Raw genomic sequence first — 18874 nt, forward strand, 5'->3', positions numbered from 1 at the left:
AAGGAAAGGGAAAGGGGCAAACGTGAGGGTGAGTGGGAAGCAGGAATAGGAAAGTGGTGTGTAGAGCTAACAAATTTGGAAGATGGGATGGGTTTGATTTGGGGGGATGGGATTGAGTAAAGGTGCATTTGTAATTGTAGGCAGTTGACCAAACAATGTTTATCTCGAAAGAGGGAAAAGGGGAAATTTTATGGTAACCGGCATTTTCTAGTAATATCGGTTTCTAGTAACCTTTTAAGGAGATAGTAGAATTAATGGAATCATGGTTGTGGGATGTGTCCTGGAAGTACAGTAAGTGTGCCCGAATGATCACTAACCATGTTTTCGGTGCACCCTGCAATCCGTGGTGAAAAAACCTGAAACTAATAGGCCAACTGTCAAGGCTGGCAAAGCCAAGGATTGACTGTGTAAAAAAGTGAATGCAGTGAACCACAGTAGGGTAGAGAGAATATTGACGAAGGTTTGAAAGACACCCCAATAGCGCTATGCATGCATGGCCCTTTCATAAGGCTGGTTTGACTGTCAGTTGTTGGAGCTGTGTTTTGTCATTGCCCCAGGCTCTGTTGCTCTTGTTCGGGGCGGCGTGGGAGAAGTCCCTGCTGCTTTGAAATGAAGTCCTAGCAATGAGCCTTATTGAGTGTTATGTCAGGACAGGCTGTTGTCGAGAACCAGAGCTAGTTGTGCCTGAAAACAAGTGCATGTTATCCCATAGGCCTACCAGACAAAGCTATATCCTAGTGAGTATGGGGACTAGCACATACTTTACCAGCAGTCTTAGTCCAATGCATAAGGAAAGAGCAAAACAAATGCAGTACGAAGTGGTCCTCAGCAAACATGCAGGAACATATAGCAAGATAGAACTGCAGACCCTGACCTCCAGGACCTTCATGTGTATCACTTGAGAAGTTAGTACAAGAAAGAGAAAAAAGCACAACATTAAAATGGAAACAAGCTTACTTGACTACTCTGCATATCTCTCTTTCTGCTGCATCCCATGATAACCATACAATTTCAAAGGCAAAAGTCAAAGGTTAAGGAATTTTCTCCCGAAACGGTCCAGGAGAAGACAGTCCACATGTATGAACTCTCCCCAAGTGGTTTGTAGACCTCATCAGAGATCCAAAGACCCCAGGGGCCCAGGGAACAAAACCGCTCGGATTCCGGAAACTGACTAGCATGAAGGCCAGGTTCCCTTCTACACAGATTAAAGGTCCTGATACGTGTCCTCAATCCCAGGAGAAGGAGCCCCCTCACTTAACCATTTGTTTAAAAAGGCTCCCTGAACAACACTTCCTACTTCCACCCTAAATCCAGTCCCCTTTGCATAAAGATTGTATAACACACCAACTCCAGCTGCATATTTGTATTTGTATTTATTTATAACGCGCAAACCCACAGGCCCAGGGGCATCAGGGCGCAATTTGTACAAGGTTGCAAGAAAGGAACATACAGGGATATAAATTACAATAAAAGTGTGTCAAAACAGCAAAAAACAAACTTAATAATTACAAATATTACACAGGGTACAGTATCCCTAGGCTCAGCAGAGGAAGTATCCCTGAGGTAGTTGGGAGGGTAGCAGCCCGGAAATCATGTAAGGGAACAGGCTGGCTGGGTAAGCAGGACAAATGTCTGACACAACTATTGCTGGTCAAAGAGCCAGGATTTGGTTTTATTCTTGAAGGTGTTGAAGGAGTCTTCAGCTCTGATGGCAGCGGGGAGGGTATTCCAAAGTTTGGAGGCTAGGACAGGGAAGCTGGTGCCTCCGGCTTTTTGGAGCTTAAACCTGGGGATAGTAAGGCAGTTAGTCTGGGCAGTTCTTAGTGGCCGGGCAGTGGAGTGGCGCGAAAGCCGACTGCAGAGATAGATCGGAGCCTTGTTGGCTAGGCATTTGTGCGTGAGGGCAAGCGTTTTTAGGGAAATTCTCTGCTTCACGGGTAACCACTTAAGGCTAGTTCTGGCTTCTGAGATGTGGTGGTTACGAGGGATGTTCAGGGCTGCTCGAATTGCATTGTTCTGGGTGGTTTGGAGTTTGGATAGGTTTTCTTGGCTAGTGCCTAAATATAGCGCACTGCAGTAATCTATTTTTGCCATGATAAGTGTTCTCGCTAGTGTGACGCTATTGTGGGTGGTGAGGAAAGGTCTACAGGCTGAAATGAGTTTGCACGTGTAGGCGGAGGTGGACCTGACTGCATTAGTTTGTCTTGACAAGGATAAGGTGGAATCTAGGTAAAAGCCTAGTGTTTTGGTGTCTTTCGAGACTTGTATGGAGTTGCCGTCTATGATGAATGACTGATAGGATGGCTCAAGTTTGCTAAGGCGTTGTGAAGTACCCAGGATAAGTAGCTCCGTCTTATCGTCATTCAGACATAGCTGGTGCTGGGCCATCCAGGCTTGGATGACCAAGTAGACGTCATTGAGGGCCTTGGTGTCAGCAAGATAATCACCAGAAATGGGAATGAGTATCTGGGTGTCGTCCGCATAGTTGGTGTAGGAGACACCCAAATAGTCAAGCACATCAAAGAGTGGTTTCGTGAAGATATTGTAAAGAGTAGGTGACACGCAAGAACCCTGAGGAACACCGCAATGAATAGGGGAGGGAGCTGCGGCAGCGGAGGGTGCAAAGACCCTCATAGATCTGTTGCTCAGGAAGGATTTGATCCAGGCCGCTGCGGAGGGTGAGAAGTTGGCAGCAGAGTGGAGGTGCCTGCAAAGGATCTGGTGGTTAACCAAATCAAATGCGGCGGAGAGGTCGAGGAGTAATAGCATAGCTAATTTGCCCTAGTCCTTCAGGACTTCGATCTGGGTTTTTAGGTCTAGTAAAGCCGTTTCGGTCCCATGTCTGGGCCGAAATCCGGATTGTCGTAGACCTAACAGATTGTTAGATTCAAGGTAGTTTTGGATCTGCAGATAAGCTGCCCGGTCCAGTATCTTCAGCAGAAATGGTACTGTAGTGATGGGTCGGAAGTTCGTGGGTATGCTTGGGTCAAGGGACGGTTTTTTTAGTAGCGGGATCACCCAGGCGTCTTTAAGGTTGTCCGGGACAATACCTGTTTCAAAGGATGAGTTAATGAAGGTTGTAATGAATGGGGCTAGGTCATGGGCGGAGTCCTTAATGATGGGGGCTGGGCACGGGTCACCTTGGCAGTTGGAAGGTTTCATCCTGAGGATGATGCTTTCTACTTCGGTGACAGTAAGGGGTGCGAAGGTGAAAGGTTTGATGTTGGCAGAGTTGGAGAAGTTGGGCCTAGTGGGGGAGAATGAGCGGTTGTCCCGCCTCAGGCAGTCCTGTTTTTCATTTATTTTAGATTGGAGCGTAGAGATTTTGTTTAGAAGGGCTGCTTGAATGTTAGCACACCATTTGCTGTCTTTCGTGCAAGTGTCTGGCGTGGAGACTGGGGTTTCGAGCTCTTTTAGGACTCTAAAGAGTTCCTTGGAATTAGAGTCGGCTTGCATGATACGATTATTAAGCGATTCTTTTTTAGCAGTGATGATGGCGTCTTTATAAGTGAGGGAGGCGAGAAGGAAGCTGTCTTTATGCTCATCAGAAGGGTGGCTTTTCCAACGGTTTTCCGCGCAGCGTTTGGCTTTGCGGAGGATTCTTAGCTGTGGAGTGAACCATAAGTTGAGATGTGCTCGTGGTTTAGCCTTCCTGGTTTTAATTGGTGCTATGGTGTCAATGGCCGTGAGCATCGTTTGGTTGTAGATGTCTGCTAGGGAGGTGGGATCAGCACAGGCGTTGGTCGCCGCATTAAGAGAGGGGAGTAGCAGTGGGAGGAGTTGTTCTCTTGTTATGTTTTTTTTATTACGGGTGGGGAGGGCTGGGGCTATGGGTGTTAGGGCTCGCGGGGTAGCTTCAATGTTAAATGTTATGATGTGATGGTCAGACCATAAGCAAGGGGAGTTATTGAGGACCTGGATGTTGCAGTTGGAACCGGCTAACCAATCGATGGTCCTACCTTTGATGTGGGTCGGTTCTTGTAAGTACAAGGTGAGGCCAAGGTCGGTAAGAGCATATTCCAGATCAGTTGCTACAGGATCCTTAGGGTCACCGCGACCAAGATTGAAGTCACCTAAGATGATTGTTTGGGAGTTGTTTTTAGTTTTGTCAAGAAGAAGAGTGGAAATTTCACTGACAAAGGTGGGTGCCGGCCCTGGAGGCCTGTAGATAAGGTGAAGGGTGGCCGTTTGGTTAGGTGTTAGTAGTAATTTGATTGTCAGCAGTTCAGCTGATTCAAGTTTGGATTCGGATACCACTCTTAGGTCAAGGGAGTTTTTGTGGATGAATGCCACGCCGCCACCTCTAGTATGGGTAGAGGAGCGGTCACAGCGAGTGATGCCATAGTCAGGCGGTAAGGCCAAGGATAGAGAAGGGCCAGAGGCGGCATGTAGCCAGGTTTCAGATATGGCAATGAAGTCAAGGTCGGCAGTGGTGATAAGGTCGGCTATGTCAAGAGCGTGTGCTGTGAGAGATCTAGCATTGATGAGGGCACACTTGAACACAGGCAATTTAACCCCTGTGGTCTTAGTTTTGCAAGTGGCGGTGGGCGAAGGTGGGCTGGGTGGAGTGCGTGGGGCTTGCTTGGTAGTGTTGGTGCGGGAAGGACGAATGCGGAATCTGGTGCCTAGTCTCGTGTTCCTGAGAGTGAGAGGGCAGGGTTGGTTGGGGGTAGGTTTTGTGGCAAAGTGTTTGAGCCAGAGGGCTGGGTCATTGAGGTATTGGTTAATCTGGTTGCAGGGGTGGTGAGCGTCAACGGTAGTTACTGAAGGACTCGTTGAGGGTGTCAAGGTCATGGTGGGTGACGCTAGGTCAAGTGGGTAAGGGCAGGCCAGGTTATTAGCCTCAATGGTAGGAGTGGTTGACTTGGGTGGTTGAGTGAATAGGGACAGATGTGTGGTAAGGAGGTAGTGCAATAGAAGGCGCACGCTGATGTGCATGATGGTGATGCTGGCTGCCAGAGTGGGTTCCCCATGAGCTAGTTGGCAGGGACAGGAAATGGTCTGTAGGCGACCAAAAGGCACAACACAATTGAAGTGGTCTGTAAGAGACCTTAAGGCACAACACAATTGAAGTGGTCTGTAAGAGACCTTAAGGCACAACACAATTGAAATAGTCTCTAAACGACCTTAAGGCACAACACAATTGAAGTGGTCTGTAAGAGACCTTAAGGCACAACACAATTGAAGTGGTCTGAAATAGACCTTAAGGCACAACACAATTGAAGTGGTCTGTAAGAGACCTTAAGGCACAACACAATTGAAGTGGTCTGAACTAGACCTTAAGGCACAACACAATTGAAGTGGTCTGTAAGAGACCTTAAGGCACAATACAGTTATAAGGTGGTCTAGTAGAGGCCCAGAGGCACAATATACTTGTGATATGCTATAGTTCGAGAGTTTCAAGGGTGGCCGGAAGCACGTTCAGAAAATAGTGGCTCAGAGAACATGGCTACAGTAGTATGCCCGGTACTGGCATGCGCGATTATACTCCTTGAAGTGACGGTCCACGTAGTAAAAGGGGTACTGAAATAGGCCGACTGAGGAGGAGTCGTAGCATTGCAAACTCAGTAATTGGACAAGGACAGGGGCAAAGTACTTACAGCAGGAACTCCTTGTATGAATGGAGATGTTAGGATGCTTGGATCCGATATCTTGCCTCGGGCTTTGCAGAAGGCGGTCGGGGAGGCTTAAATTGGGCAGGGGGGGTGGCCACGCCGCGCTCTCATGCGCGTAACAGGCGCAGGAACAGGCCTTTGTGTGGCCTTGGTGCTGGCCGCCGGCGGTTCCGCCTACCGGCGGATGAAAGCAGTGTAAAACTGCTTCGAGCGAGGATCAGCCTCGCTTTCGTGCCGCGCGGCGCCCGGCATGCGGGAGTCAGGCACTCTTGAGGACAGGGTCAGGCAGGCCCTTCGATGGTGCCGGCGAGGATGCACTCCGTGTGCGTAGAGTGGATGGGAGGGGGGGCTCCTGCCCTCTACCCTCAGCGAGGAAGGATGGAATGGGGGCACAGGCGCAGGAACAGGCCTTTGTGTGGCCTTGGTGCTGGCCGCCGGCGGTTCCGCCTACCGGCGGATGAAAGCAGTGTAAAACTGCTTCGAGCGAGGATCAGCCTCGCTTTCGTGCCGCGCGGCGCCCGGCATGCGGGAGTCAGGCACTCTTGAGGACAGGGTCAGGCAGGCCCTTCGATGGTGCCGGCGAGGATGCACTCCGTGTGCGTAGAGTGGATGGGAGGGGGGGCTCCTGCCCTCTACCCTCAGCGAGGAAGGATGGAATGGGGGCACAGGCGCAGGAACAGGCCTTTGTGTGGCCTTGGTGCTGGCCGCCGGCGGTTCCGCCTACCGGCGGATGAAAGCAGTGTAAAACTGCTTCGAGCGAGGATCAGCCTCGCTTTCGTGCCGCGCGGCGCCCGGCATGCGGGAGTCAGGCACTCTTGAGGACAGGGTCAGGCAGGCCCTTCGATGGTGCCGGCGAGGATGCACTCCGTGTGCGTAGAGTGGATGGGAGGGGGGGCTCCTGCCCTCTACCCTCAGCGAGGAAGGATGGAATGGGGGCACAGGCGCAGGAACAGGCCTTTGTGTGGCCTTGGTGCTGGCCGCCGGCGGTTCCGCCTACCGGCGGATGAAAGCAGTGTAAAACTGCTTCGAGCGAGGATCAGCCTCGCTTTCGTGCCGCGCGGCGCCCGGCATGCGGGAGTCAGGCACTCTTGAGGACAGGGTCAGGCAGGCCCTTCAATGGTGCCGGCGAGGATGCACTCCGTGTGCGTAGAGTGGATGGGAGGGGGGGCTCCTGCCCTCTACCCTCAGCGAGGAAGGATGGAATGGGGGCACAGGCGCAGGAACAGGCCTTTGTGTGGCCTTGGTGCTGGCCGCCGGCGGTTCCGCCTACCGGCGGATGAAAGCAGTGTAAAACTGCTTCGAGCGAGGATCAGCCTCGCTTTCGTGCCGCGCGGCGCCCGGCATGCGGGAGTCAGGCACTCTTGAGGACAGGGTCAGGCAGGCCCTTCGATGGTGCCGGCGAGGATGCACTCCGTGTGCGTAGAGTGGATGGGAGGGGGGGCTCCTGCCCTCTACCCTCAGCGAGGAAGGATGGAATGGGGGCACAGGCGCAGGAACAGGCCTTTGTGTGGCCTTGGTGCTGGCCGCCGGCGGTTCCGCCTACCGGCGGATGAAAGCAGTGTAAAACTGCTTCGAGCGAGGATCAGCCTCGCTTTCGTGCCGCGCGGCGCCCGGCATGCGGGAGTCAGGCACTCTTGAGGACAGGGTCAGGCAGGCCCTTCGATGGTGCCGGCGAGGATGCACTCCGTGTGCGTAGAGTGGATGGGAGGGGGGGCTCCTGCCCTCTACCCTCAGCGAGGAAGGATGGAATGGGGGCACAGGCGCAGGAACAGGCCTTTGTGTGGCCTTGGTGCTGGCCGCCGGCGGTTCCGCCTACCGGCGGATGAAAGCAGTGTAAAACTGCTTCGAGCGAGGATCAGCCTCGCTTTCGTGCCGCGCGGCGCCCGGCATGCGGGAGTCAGGCACTCTTGAGGACAGGGTCAGGCAGGCCCTTCGATGGTGCCGGCGAGGATGCACTCCGTGTGCGTAGAGTGGATGGGAGGGGGGGCTCCTGCCCTCTACCCTCAGCGAGGAAGGATGGAATGGGGGCACAGGCGCAGGAACAGGCCTTTGTGTGGCCTTGGTGCTGGCCGCCGGCGGTTCCGCCTACCGGCGGATGAAAGCAGTGTAAAACTGCTTCGAGCGAGGATCAGCCTCGCTTTCGTGCCGCGCGGCGCCCGGCATGCGGGAGTCAGGCACTCTTGAGGACAGGGTCAGGCAGGCCCTTCGATGGTGCCGGCGAGGATGCACTCCGTGTGCGTAGAGTGGATGGGAGGGGGGGCTCCTGCCCTCTACCCTCAGCGAGGAAGGATGGAATGGGGGCACAGGCGCAGGAACAGGCCTTGGTGCTGGCCGCCGGCGGTTCCGCCTACCGGCGGATGAAAGCAGTGTAAAACTGCTTCGAGCGAGGATCAGCCTCGCTTTCGTGCCGCGCAGCGCCCGGCATGCGGGAGTCAGGCACTCTTGAGGACAGGGTCAGGCAGGCCCTTCGATGGTGCCGGCGAGGATGCACTCCGTGTGCGTAGAGTGGATGGGAGGGGGGGCTCCTGCCCTCTACCCTCAGCGAGGAAGGATGGAATGGGGGCACAGGCGCAGGAACAGGCCTTTGTGTGGCCTTGGTGCTGGCCGCCGGCGGTTCCGCCTACCGGCGGATGAAAGCAGTGTAAAACTGCTTCGAGCGAGGATCAGCCTCGCTTTCGTGCCGCGCGGCGCCCGGCATGCGGGAGTCAGGCACTCTTGAGGACAGGGTCAGGCAGGCCCTTCGATGGTGCCGGCGAGGATGCACTCCGTGTGCGTAGAGTGGATGGGAGGGGGGGCTCCTGCCCTCTACCCTCAGCGAGGAAGGATGGAATGGGGGCACAGGCGCAGGAACAGGCCTTTGTGTGGCCTTGGTGCTGGCCGCCGGCGGTTCCGCCTACCGGCGGATGAAAGCAGTGTAAAACTGCTTCGAGCGAGGATCAGCCTCGCTTTCGTGCCGCGCGGCGCCCGGCATGCGGGAGTCAGGCACTCTTGAGGACAGGGTCAGGCAGGCCCTTCGATGGTGCCGGCGAGGATGCACTCCGTGTGCGTAGAGTGGATGGGAGGGGGGCTCCTGCCCTCTACCCTCAGCGAGGAAGGATGGAATGGGGGCACAGGCGCAGGAACAGGCCTTTGTGTGGCCTTGGTGCTGGCCGCCGGCGGTTCCGCCTACCGGCGGATGAAAGCAGTGTAAAACTGCTTCGAGCGAGGATCAGCCTCGCTTTCGTGCCGCGCGGCGCCCGGCATGCGGGAGTCAGGCACTCTTGAGGACAGGGTCAGGCAGGCCCTTCGATGGTGCCTGCGAGGATGCACTCCGTGTGCGTAGAGTGGATGGGAGGGGGGGCTCCTGCCCTCTACCCTCAGCGAGGAAGGATGGAATGGGGGCACAGGCGCAGGAACAGGCCTTTGTGTGGCCTTGGTGCTGGCCGCCGGCGGTTCCGCCTACCGGCGGATGAAAGCAGTGTAAAACTGCTTCGAGCGAGGATCAGCCTCGCTTTCGTGCCGCGCGGCGCCCGGCATGCGGGAGTCAGGCACTCTTGAGGACAGGGTCAGGCAGGCCCTTCGATGGTGCCGGCGAGGATGCACTCCGTGTGCGTAGAGTGGATGGGAGGGGGGGCTCCTGCCCTCTACCCTCAGCGAGGAAGGATGGCATAATCCAAAACTCACCAACTGGATTACACACCCACCAGATACATTGTCAGGTGCATTAATGCACTCTTCAATGTCCACTTTGCAGTACAATTCTGCACCATGTTGACCAGTAAATCCATGAATATGTAGCAGAACACCCAACAAGGGTCAGGCCAAATCAAAACATTCATGCTCTGCAAAGTGTCTGAAAATGCCAAAACTCCACCATCACTATTTAAGTGGAACTGGAGGGATGGATCATTTGTAAGACACTGCCATAATCTGACTGGTGGATGCAGACACCAACCCCAAGCTACAAACTTCATTAAATTCTTTCATCCAGAGAACACAACGGGCTCTCATATCAACGATGAAAATGTGTCTTCTGTTGGTCTCCGACCCTTAGATGTAAGCAAATGCAGAAATAATCCTCTTCTTCCAGATGCTAGCAAGAGGAGCACCAAATCAGAGTCTGCCAGTAGTATACGGCCCACCGCCACCCTTTCCTCCTGTTGCATTCTACGGGTCGGGCAATAATCGGCACAGAGACTGGTTGCTTGCTCCTGCTCCGCTGGAGACTTTCCTCACAACTGCAAGCCTCTTTATTTAACCTTGCAGTGACCTTTCCCAACACCTGCATGTGTGGTGTGTTAGTTAAAGGTGTCTAGCCAGATAGAATCTGGACAGTTTACAAGGCTGAACAAAACATCTCTCCAAAAGTCCAGAATACAGTGTCTGGCCAGAGACGTTCATGGGAATCCGCGCTACCTCTTTCCGGGGTTCAGGATCTCTTCGGATGTCAGTAGGCATAGAACTACCTGGCTCCTCTCTGGCGACAAGCTATGGTTTGTAGCCTTATGACATCCTATTTGCTGTTTGCCCCTCCGCATCCTCATGGGACAGTTTCAGTGTTCGGTTTTCCACCCAACGAGTACTACTCAGTCTCTAAGTGATGGCCTTGTGTGTTCTCCGATGTAGAAGAGTCCCTTGGCAGTGTACTAGCTGCAGGGGTGTAGCATCAAAAGGCAGGTGGGACTTGGCGGGTCTATTATTTATCAACACCATGTCTTGAACTCCTGTCTGACACTCATGTGATCGTTGGCCTGTTTCCTCCTAGTGGCAATATCCACCAGGTCTGGCCTTGGGGGAGACCATGCTGTGTGAGTATGGATGGTTGTTTTCAAGGGGCAGTCATAAAGCATGAAAAATGGGCTACACCTGTTGATGTGTGTGGAATATTCTACAGGACTCTTTACCGCTCCTATTCGACATCCCTCTGGCTCCCAGTGGCAATCCTGATCAATGTGTTCAATGTGCGAATAAAGCCTACCATCTCGACTTACAGATATCACTGAGAAGTACATGCTCCACTGCCATCCAGGCCTCTCTTGCAATTGAATAGTTGATGGCGGGTTTCTTCTTCTGGAGGCTTGACACATTAAGCCGGTGCACACCATTGCCCCCACCCCTTTGTCCACATTCGGGAGACAAAGTCTCTCACACAAATGGGTCTTAATCTTGACAATTCACTGATATCCTTTGTGTGCGAGTTGTCTCACCTGATCATTGAAAGTAAGGGACCGTGATACAGGTATCTCGAAGCAATATGCCTTTTGGGAGTTGGAAAGCTCATGGCACATGGCCATCATTGCAGATACTCTGGCCTTGTACTTGGGTGCTCTATGTTTGTGCTCGTAGTACAGTATTCCAGAGACCAGATTTTGTTGGGGCTGCTTGAAGGAACTCGCCTTTACTGGCCTTGTGTACCAGCTCTTGAAGTGGGGGTCTTTCTGGGTTGCTGCTTGCGTAATTATTTGCACATGCTCAGCCATCTGGTTGGCTTCAGCTGCTTCTTAAGCAGTAATTAATTCATCTTTTTACTACGTGCTTAGCACCAGAGACCAGTCACTAAGCATGTGACCCGGATTCGAGCCTGTGTTGCTCTTCCATGTCTTGCTTCCAAGACAAACACGCTGCTCCTCAGCTATCCTCCCGGCCCAGCAGTAAATGCTCTGGGGGTACCTTGATAGAAAATCTGCAGGTTTACTGGCACCTGGTTGATACTCCAAGGGGAAATTGTAACTCGGTAGCATCAAAGTGGATCCATGGAGGATAGGTAGCAGAAAAAATATGTAATAAAGGGTGCCTGGCTATGTCCTGATATGCCCAGGGGGGTAATTAGTAATACAAAAAAAAAAATCAGGATGGGAGATCAAGACAGCAAAATTATGGATTAATTTATTTAATCTCAAAATAATCGGTTTTTACTTTTTCACAAAGCAACAATGGATGGACAGGTTTTTCACTTAACAATGGGGGGCACTACTGAGTACCAACCGCTTCAATATTGAGGGTATTTACCTCACATTAGTGCAGTCTCTAGCGAACAATTTTAACATTTCAATACAATAACGAGTAAGTGCTGCCCAGAGCTACTGGTATTCCATGGGTTTTGTAAAACATAACGCACAACAACATGTATAAACAGAAAAGTAGGACAAGGTGTGTCACAGATCGGCACTGTAGTGTTTCGGCCAACTGTAGCAGTTGATTGGAGCTACTTGTTTGGGTGGCCTTCTTCAGGATGGGGTGAAGGGTAACTCGGTCCATATGGTATCATCAAAGGAGCAATGTGGCGGTGTAGCTTCTACACAGCGTCTCTCATTTTTGCATGATGGAGCCGTGTGATGAATACACTGCTTAAGAAAATTGAAGAGTGTGATAGTCACTCTGGGTGTCCTGGGTACATTTATTTGGCCATTATGTGGCGGCTCCCGTAAGTGGCGTGTTAAATCCACAGGTTTGTTTGGACTGAAAAGGTCTGGATCTCACTGCGTAAGCGTCAGGTAGCATAGACTTGTGGTCAGTGGTGCCCATGGGTGAATTAGTGAAAAAGTGAAAATGTTGGCTCAATCTGAGAGTACCTTTGCTGCATCAGTCAGCGGTTGGCTGGTCCTTTTTATCGAGGTGTCCGCACAGTGCTAAGTACCGAAGGGAGTTGGGTCTGCCAGTAACTATGTCGTTTTTTGTGTGTTGAAGTGTGCCAGGGACAGAGCATCATTGGTATTCCGGTAGGCTTTCTGATGCCTTTCGGTCCACTGCCATGGTGTGTTGGCTTGGTGAGCTCGCAGAAAGGTTCAGTCATCTTTGATAATCCAGGGATAATATGGTCACAGTAGTTTTCGGTTACTAGGAAGCTGCATTGTTGGTGACGAACTGTGGGACAGGGGCTTACTCAATGTGACTGACTTTCTTCCGGTCCTGTTGCATACCTTGTTAGGCAAAGATGCACCTGAACAACTCTAAAGTTGTCTTGAAGTGTCCATACTTTTCTGGGTTTTCTATGAGGCCATTCTCTCTTAGTCTCTGGAATGTCAATGATAAGTGTTGGAAATTAACTTTTTTAGAGCTGTAGTATACAAGAATATCATCCATGATTTTACATCCTTGAGGCCAGTGAGGGTGTACCTAATCACGTTTTTAAAGATGTTTGCAGACAAGGAGACCCCAACGCTTAGCCTCTTGTACATTTTGGTGTCAGTCGTATGTCGAGAAGGTGGGGTTCACCCTGGGTTGCTTGCCTAGTTTAAGATGGTGTTAGCCAGACTTGAGATGAAACTTGGAGAGGAATTGAGCTCCACTGATTTTGGCAAATGGATTGTTGAATGTCATGAGTGATGTGCCTCTCTGCAGATCGTTTGGTGTGGAGATCCCATATCCATACATAGGCAGATTTGGCTTTTGGGCAACCAGTATTGGGGGATATCCACAGGGTCGAGTTAATTGGTGATCGAGTTGTTTTCTCGCACAGAAAATAAAGGGCGCCAGCTTTGCTCATTCATTTTATCTTGGTTACCATAACATTAACTGTCAGACTGACACTAAAGTCTGGACCACAGTCAAAGAAGGTGGGTGGGGTAGTGGAGTGGCTGCAGCACCTGTGCATCTTCAAGTGCCTCACGGCCGGGCCGATCAACAAGGCGTGCGCAATCGGGGGTCATCAGTTGCATTAAATAGTTGATGCCTAGGCATGAATTGGCTGCCTTGTCCCAGCAGAGGAGCAGACGCATGTCGGAGTGGGAAATTGACACAGTTGAGACCAGGAGCCTGCATTCTAGGTGAGTCAGTCAATGACTGAACTGCTTCTCAAGGGAGGGCTGAACATGGCAACACCATGGGTTAATTGTTTCTTTATTTCATTTTCTGATTTTGCAACCAACATAGCGGATTTATAATATATTATTTAATCGCAGCTGGCGCTCACTATAAAAAGCAATTAGCCCAGAGGAAAAGGGAACTCTATCAAAATGCCTGGCAGGAGTCAATTGATGCTACAAATGATTCGAGAAAGTTCTGGGAACTAGCTACCTTGGGCCCACCGTATAAACGTATCAGGACAGGTCTGGAAACAATAGTCTCCGACCAACCTTGGGTTGACCATCTCCATAGTGTATATGGGGATAACACTAATAGTGGGGTGTCAGGTTCTGTTTTCCCTGTAGTAACCCCAGCTGCTGAATTATCTCTATTGGGGGACTAACAATCTGTAGCTTTTACTATTGAACAGGACCAGGAAGCTTTGATAAAACAAAAGGCTAATCACTGTACAGGCCGAGATGGCATACCTGCCAATCTTTTTAAAGCTCTGATAGATCTTTGGGCCCTATACTACTAATTGTATTTAATGCCGTAGCTCTTTCTGGACTTATTCCAAAACAGTGAGGCTTACTGCTCATTCAACCGATTTATATAAAAATAGGGGTTGTTTCTCCTGTACCCCACATCACCAGACCATGAAGTCGCTTCAAGCAGGTAATTGGGGGGGCGGGGGGGGGCGCTGCCGTTTTGATTATGTCTAATGCCAAACCCATAAACTTATCTGAGCAAAGCCATATCAGTTGGCAAGAATTGAATTATGGGTCTTTGTTAAGGCTAAATGACATCCAAGCATGTGAAAATACCATTTTTTTTTATTAAAAAAGAAAATCATTGGCTTATACCGAACGTCTGCTAATTAAGGGGTTCATATGGAACTTAAGACTCCCACACTTGGACGGTCTAGCTGTTTTACCAGTTCTTTATTGGAATTGTCTTTGGAACAATGAAAAGGCGACAGTCACTCAATATTTGACCAAAATTCTTTTGCTTAAGGACTAGGCACTGGCGATACCTTGGCTTACACATGTAAAAAACCTATACACTTAATTGAATGCACCAAAACACTTTCATGCACCATGCACTTTACCACGAGTTATAGTAGAGCATGGGCTTGTTTTTTCTTTGTTGTTTTGCCTCATTTTATTCTATTTGATGTATTTTTGTATTAATGGATGTATTATACAGCTTTTCAAAAAGTTTTCTCTAAACCAAATACAAATAGTGTATGGTTGCCTGTATTCAGGACAAGAGAAGTGATTGAGCTTTTGAAACCATTTAACCGTAGCCATATAGTCATTCCGACAAGTACTCTGGTCAACGTGTCCTGGTTGCCAGGGCCAGATTTAATTGTTTGCCTTTAAGAGTTGTTCAATCTCTATGAATAAATCATGTAACTAATAAATCATGTCCCTTATGATCGTTCTACCTATAGAAGATTTATTACATTTATATTGTTCTGCCCTGCTTATGCAAGCATTAGGAACTGTACCTTGAAATACATTTTAAGAGGGTCGGGTCTGAGACAATGTCGGCCGCGTTATTATATATGTTGTGGTTGGATTCCATAAAGGTTGGCTGGTTCCTATTACCGTCTTTAAAGATGGCACTGCATAAAAGGAAAATGTTATTGAATTTAACAGGGATGGACATTGTGCTTTTAAATAATATCAGAACCTGAGATCTTAATGGTTATTTATATTGCTGATATGTTTATACTATTTTATACACTTTTTGAATTTGGTTATTGAATATAATATATGCAATTAATTGTTTTTATGCTAGTGTTTGTATGTGATTTTGTATTGTACTATATGTAACTGGTTGTTTTTATGGAAATCTCTTTTCCCCCCCCAATAAACATATATGGATGGATGGATTAAATGTTTGCCCTTTTTGTTGCCTTTTGGATGATTTAGATAGGGTTTATAAACACAAACACTGAATAAAACTGGCTTAAATATGTCCCTAAATTATTTACAGAGCTCCTCTTGTGGTATTTGCCACTGCACATGTTCAGGAGCATGTGATGTGCCTGTGAAGAGTGGATGTTGCATTACCCTACACAATAGCTAGAGACTGACTGACCGAGAATATAATGTATGGTTTGTAAAACCATTACAAATAGAATCTTGGCCCTAACATGTTCTGAAATCCTAACCACATTTTCAGCAGCATTTTCACTTGTAAACCTACACATTATTGTTTCCGATAGACCACCTCCAATAAAGGAGAGTATTTCAGCTTGGAATGATAGTCCAGAAGGCATTGGCTTACTAAGAGCTCCCATTTCCCGACCCGAGAAATTGTTATGGCTGGAGCTAACGTAACAGATATATTCTTGATAGAGGTGAATGTTGGTAACTCTCAGAGCATATATTATTTCAGATCTGTTTTCAGGATGATATGTCCTCTGTTAAGCCAGAGTTTTAAAAACGATTAGCTAAAGGGACATAATCACTTCTCTTAACTTCATCCTCTCATTCGAAAAACTGAGTGAACAGAAAAAGTAGGGATGATGTAGATGCAGAATGTATCTCAATTGCCACCCAGTTAAGGTTCCTATGAATTTGAAACTATAATGGAGGATCACCCAGATGCTAACAGTGGGTGGTTTCTACTGCAACCTGTTATCTTTGCTGCAGTAAGCAGTCCAAAGAACTCAACTAAGTCTTCAGATCAACCAACAACATTGGAGTCGAAATTCAAAGTTGACTGTATAAATAGTTTACCTTGTGCTAGAATAAAAACCTTTATTCATAGCCATTCCCAGTTGTCACCTAATTTATAAAAGTCTGTTTAGTTTGTTAGCCTCTGTAATTGAGACTGCTATAACTGCTGATTTCTCCGTAACTGGTTCATGAGAAAGCATTGCTTTTGCTTTCCCATTAGCCATATCAGTACCTATATTCCAGCAGAAGAAGTCTAAGACAAAAAGAGATAAAGGGTACCAAGCTGCTAAAAAGGGTTCCAAGCTACTTAAATGACCCCAGTCACCCTTACATGCTGGATCTCTTTACTTCAACCAAACCACAATGATGTAAGGTGCAATTTGAAACCCGACCTAGGGCTGTTTGTCACCCGAGCCAAAATGCAAAAAATATAAAGTTCAGTTCAGATAACAAATACAAACCATGTGGGCTCTAACCTCTTTATCTGAGCCCAGAGTCACCGGGAAAAATAAAAGGGCAACGTGCAAATTCACAATGGTTCATAGAGTTCATGGAGGCTTGAAGGATATGCATTCCAGACACTTCTCATGGATCTACTGTGACCCGGACAATGTGCTGCGTACATCTTCAAAGTAGACCATAAAGTTTGTAAAATACTGTAAAGAAATATGTGCTCTAAGCCCTCTGTGGTTACCCTGTTAGAAAAATGCAGTGTGCAAAAGTGGATCATAAATCAGTAATTCAGCAGCATAGGATCCAAATCCCACAGTCAAATCATTACTTTAGGAAAGAAATATGCATACAGATAACGAAAATCATTACCTTCCCGGGGAAGAGGCCATTTGAAAGCCATGTACCACATATCAATTGCAGAAATCAATCCATCGGAGTTCAGCGCTATATACAACTATCTCAAAGCATAGATGATGAGCATCCCATATCGGCTAATTCACAGGCTCCTTGCCCTGTCATTGGCAGAAAATAGCCAGCATCTTGGCCCAAACTATTCAAACTGCAGTGTGTCCTTAGTGCAGGCTTCACCTCCTGCATATTTGCAAGAGCACGTAGGACATGGCGATAGGAGCAGAGGCCCTACTAGCCGCAGTATCTTCCATCTAAACTACAGCATGTCCATAGTTGATTGTTTGGCTTGTATTTTTAGTCTCCCTTTACAATGATGATGGTATTCTGTCCCGACAGACTTTTTTTTGAAGCCTGTTAATTTTCTAAAGCATACTGATATGCCTCTGGATATGGCTGAAAAATGCTTGGAGAATAAGTTCTATTTACATATCATGTAGTTGATGGGATGAATAGACCAGACACACACACAAAATGATAGTTTATTTGGGGACCTTTACAAGGCAGGTGTAAAATAGCAAACTGGTTTGCTATACAGTGCAATGCAGAGATTCAGCGTACTATGGTCTCTCAAAAAAAGATGGGTAACTAAGTTTCTTGGGTTTCAGATAGTGCAGGCGATCCCATCCTGGGGTCTTGGAAGTGGTGCATCAAAAAGTCTCCCCAAGCATCATCTCTGCAGGTGCAATGGTCAGTCCTCAAGATTAATTGATGAGAGAGGTTACACCGGCATTGCAAACTTTTTTCCAGGGCAAGTCGTGCTGTCTGTCGCTTTCAGCAAATCCCCAAGCATGTCATTTTCACTGCCCCAGCAAGGGCATGAAGATGTTGTGAAATGGGTGTGGCACATTCCATAGTGCAGCGAGGAGACTGGGAGCTTTTGGAAGTCAGTGTGTGACCAATTCCTCGAGTCTTAGGCTTTCCTCTGGATGTCTGAGCCTCAGCTGCTCACACCCCTTGTCTTTCTTGCTTTCAGACCTCCTTCTTTGTCTTCCCTGTAGCATTGTCCCATCATCTCCGCTTTGCCTGTTCTTATCTCAGTGTTCCAATAGTCTATTTACCAAATAGGTTATTGCACAATCCCTCTGTATCTCTCTTCCAGCTCCCTCTTTCTTAACCACCTCATCACTTTCAAGGTCACCCCCACCACCCCCTGATTTCTATTGTCCTTTTCACTCATTTGGGCACTCCTCATTCGCCAAAGTACCCTTTTCTTGTCTCCTCCCTCTCCTTCACCATTGCCCCCCCAGTCCCCAGGGACCACCAACCTTCCAACCAGAAGCTATCTCAGCCACCTCACCGGCTTCAGCCCTTGTGCCCCCAGTTTTACTCCAAGCCACTCTTCACCTCCTTACCTTTTCACTCATTCAGTAACTTTTTCCGATTCTCAGTTACTCTTGAGGGTTTCCAGAACTCCTACCCCTTCTTCACAGACTATGCTTTCTGCTAATCTCCAGACCCCTTCAGTTTGTTCACTTTCTGATATTCACCTCTTCCCCTCATCTTGGCCAACACTGCAGACCTCCTCCTGACCAACTACACCAACCACCTCCTGATCAACTTCTGTGTTCTTCCTTAGCAAAGTCACAAACCTCCTATTGATGTTTACCCTCCTCTGCCTTAGCAATCTCACCTCTCTCCTCCTGCAATCATATCCTCCAGCTCATTCTGATAATAATCTCCCTTTGATTCCTGATGTTTACTACCTTTGGCCACCTCTCCTCCGCACCTTTTCTTCTATTTCCAGTCTTCCTTCCAATACCTGGGCTCCTGCTTCTAATCACACTCTTACCGCTCCTTCCTACGGCCTTCTCAAAACCCACTTTTTTCTCTGGTCTCCAACTCCTTCTCCAAACACCTAAACTGACAGACTGGGACTGTCTTTAATAATACTGGGTTCGTCCTTCTAAACTCTCTCCTTTGAAAGAAGGGGAGTTCAGGGGT

The 18874-nt window shown here is 48.9% G+C and overlaps 1 protein-coding gene across 1 annotated transcript in view; it reads left to right on the plus strand.

The window, feature by feature from the left end:
• ANXA3 (annexin A3) overlaps window positions 1–18874 on the plus strand; it is a 542330-nt gene that overhangs the window by 165908 nt on the left and 357548 nt on the right. The gene's annotated exons all lie outside the window — the stretch shown is intronic.

The sequence above is a fragment of the Ambystoma mexicanum genome, chromosome 6p (assembly GCF_040938575.1).
Source record: "Ambystoma mexicanum isolate Mex_15411 chromosome 6p, UKY_AmexF1_1, whole genome shotgun sequence".
In the NCBI taxonomy this organism is placed as follows: Eukaryota; Metazoa; Chordata; class Amphibia; order Caudata; family Ambystomatidae; genus Ambystoma; species Ambystoma mexicanum.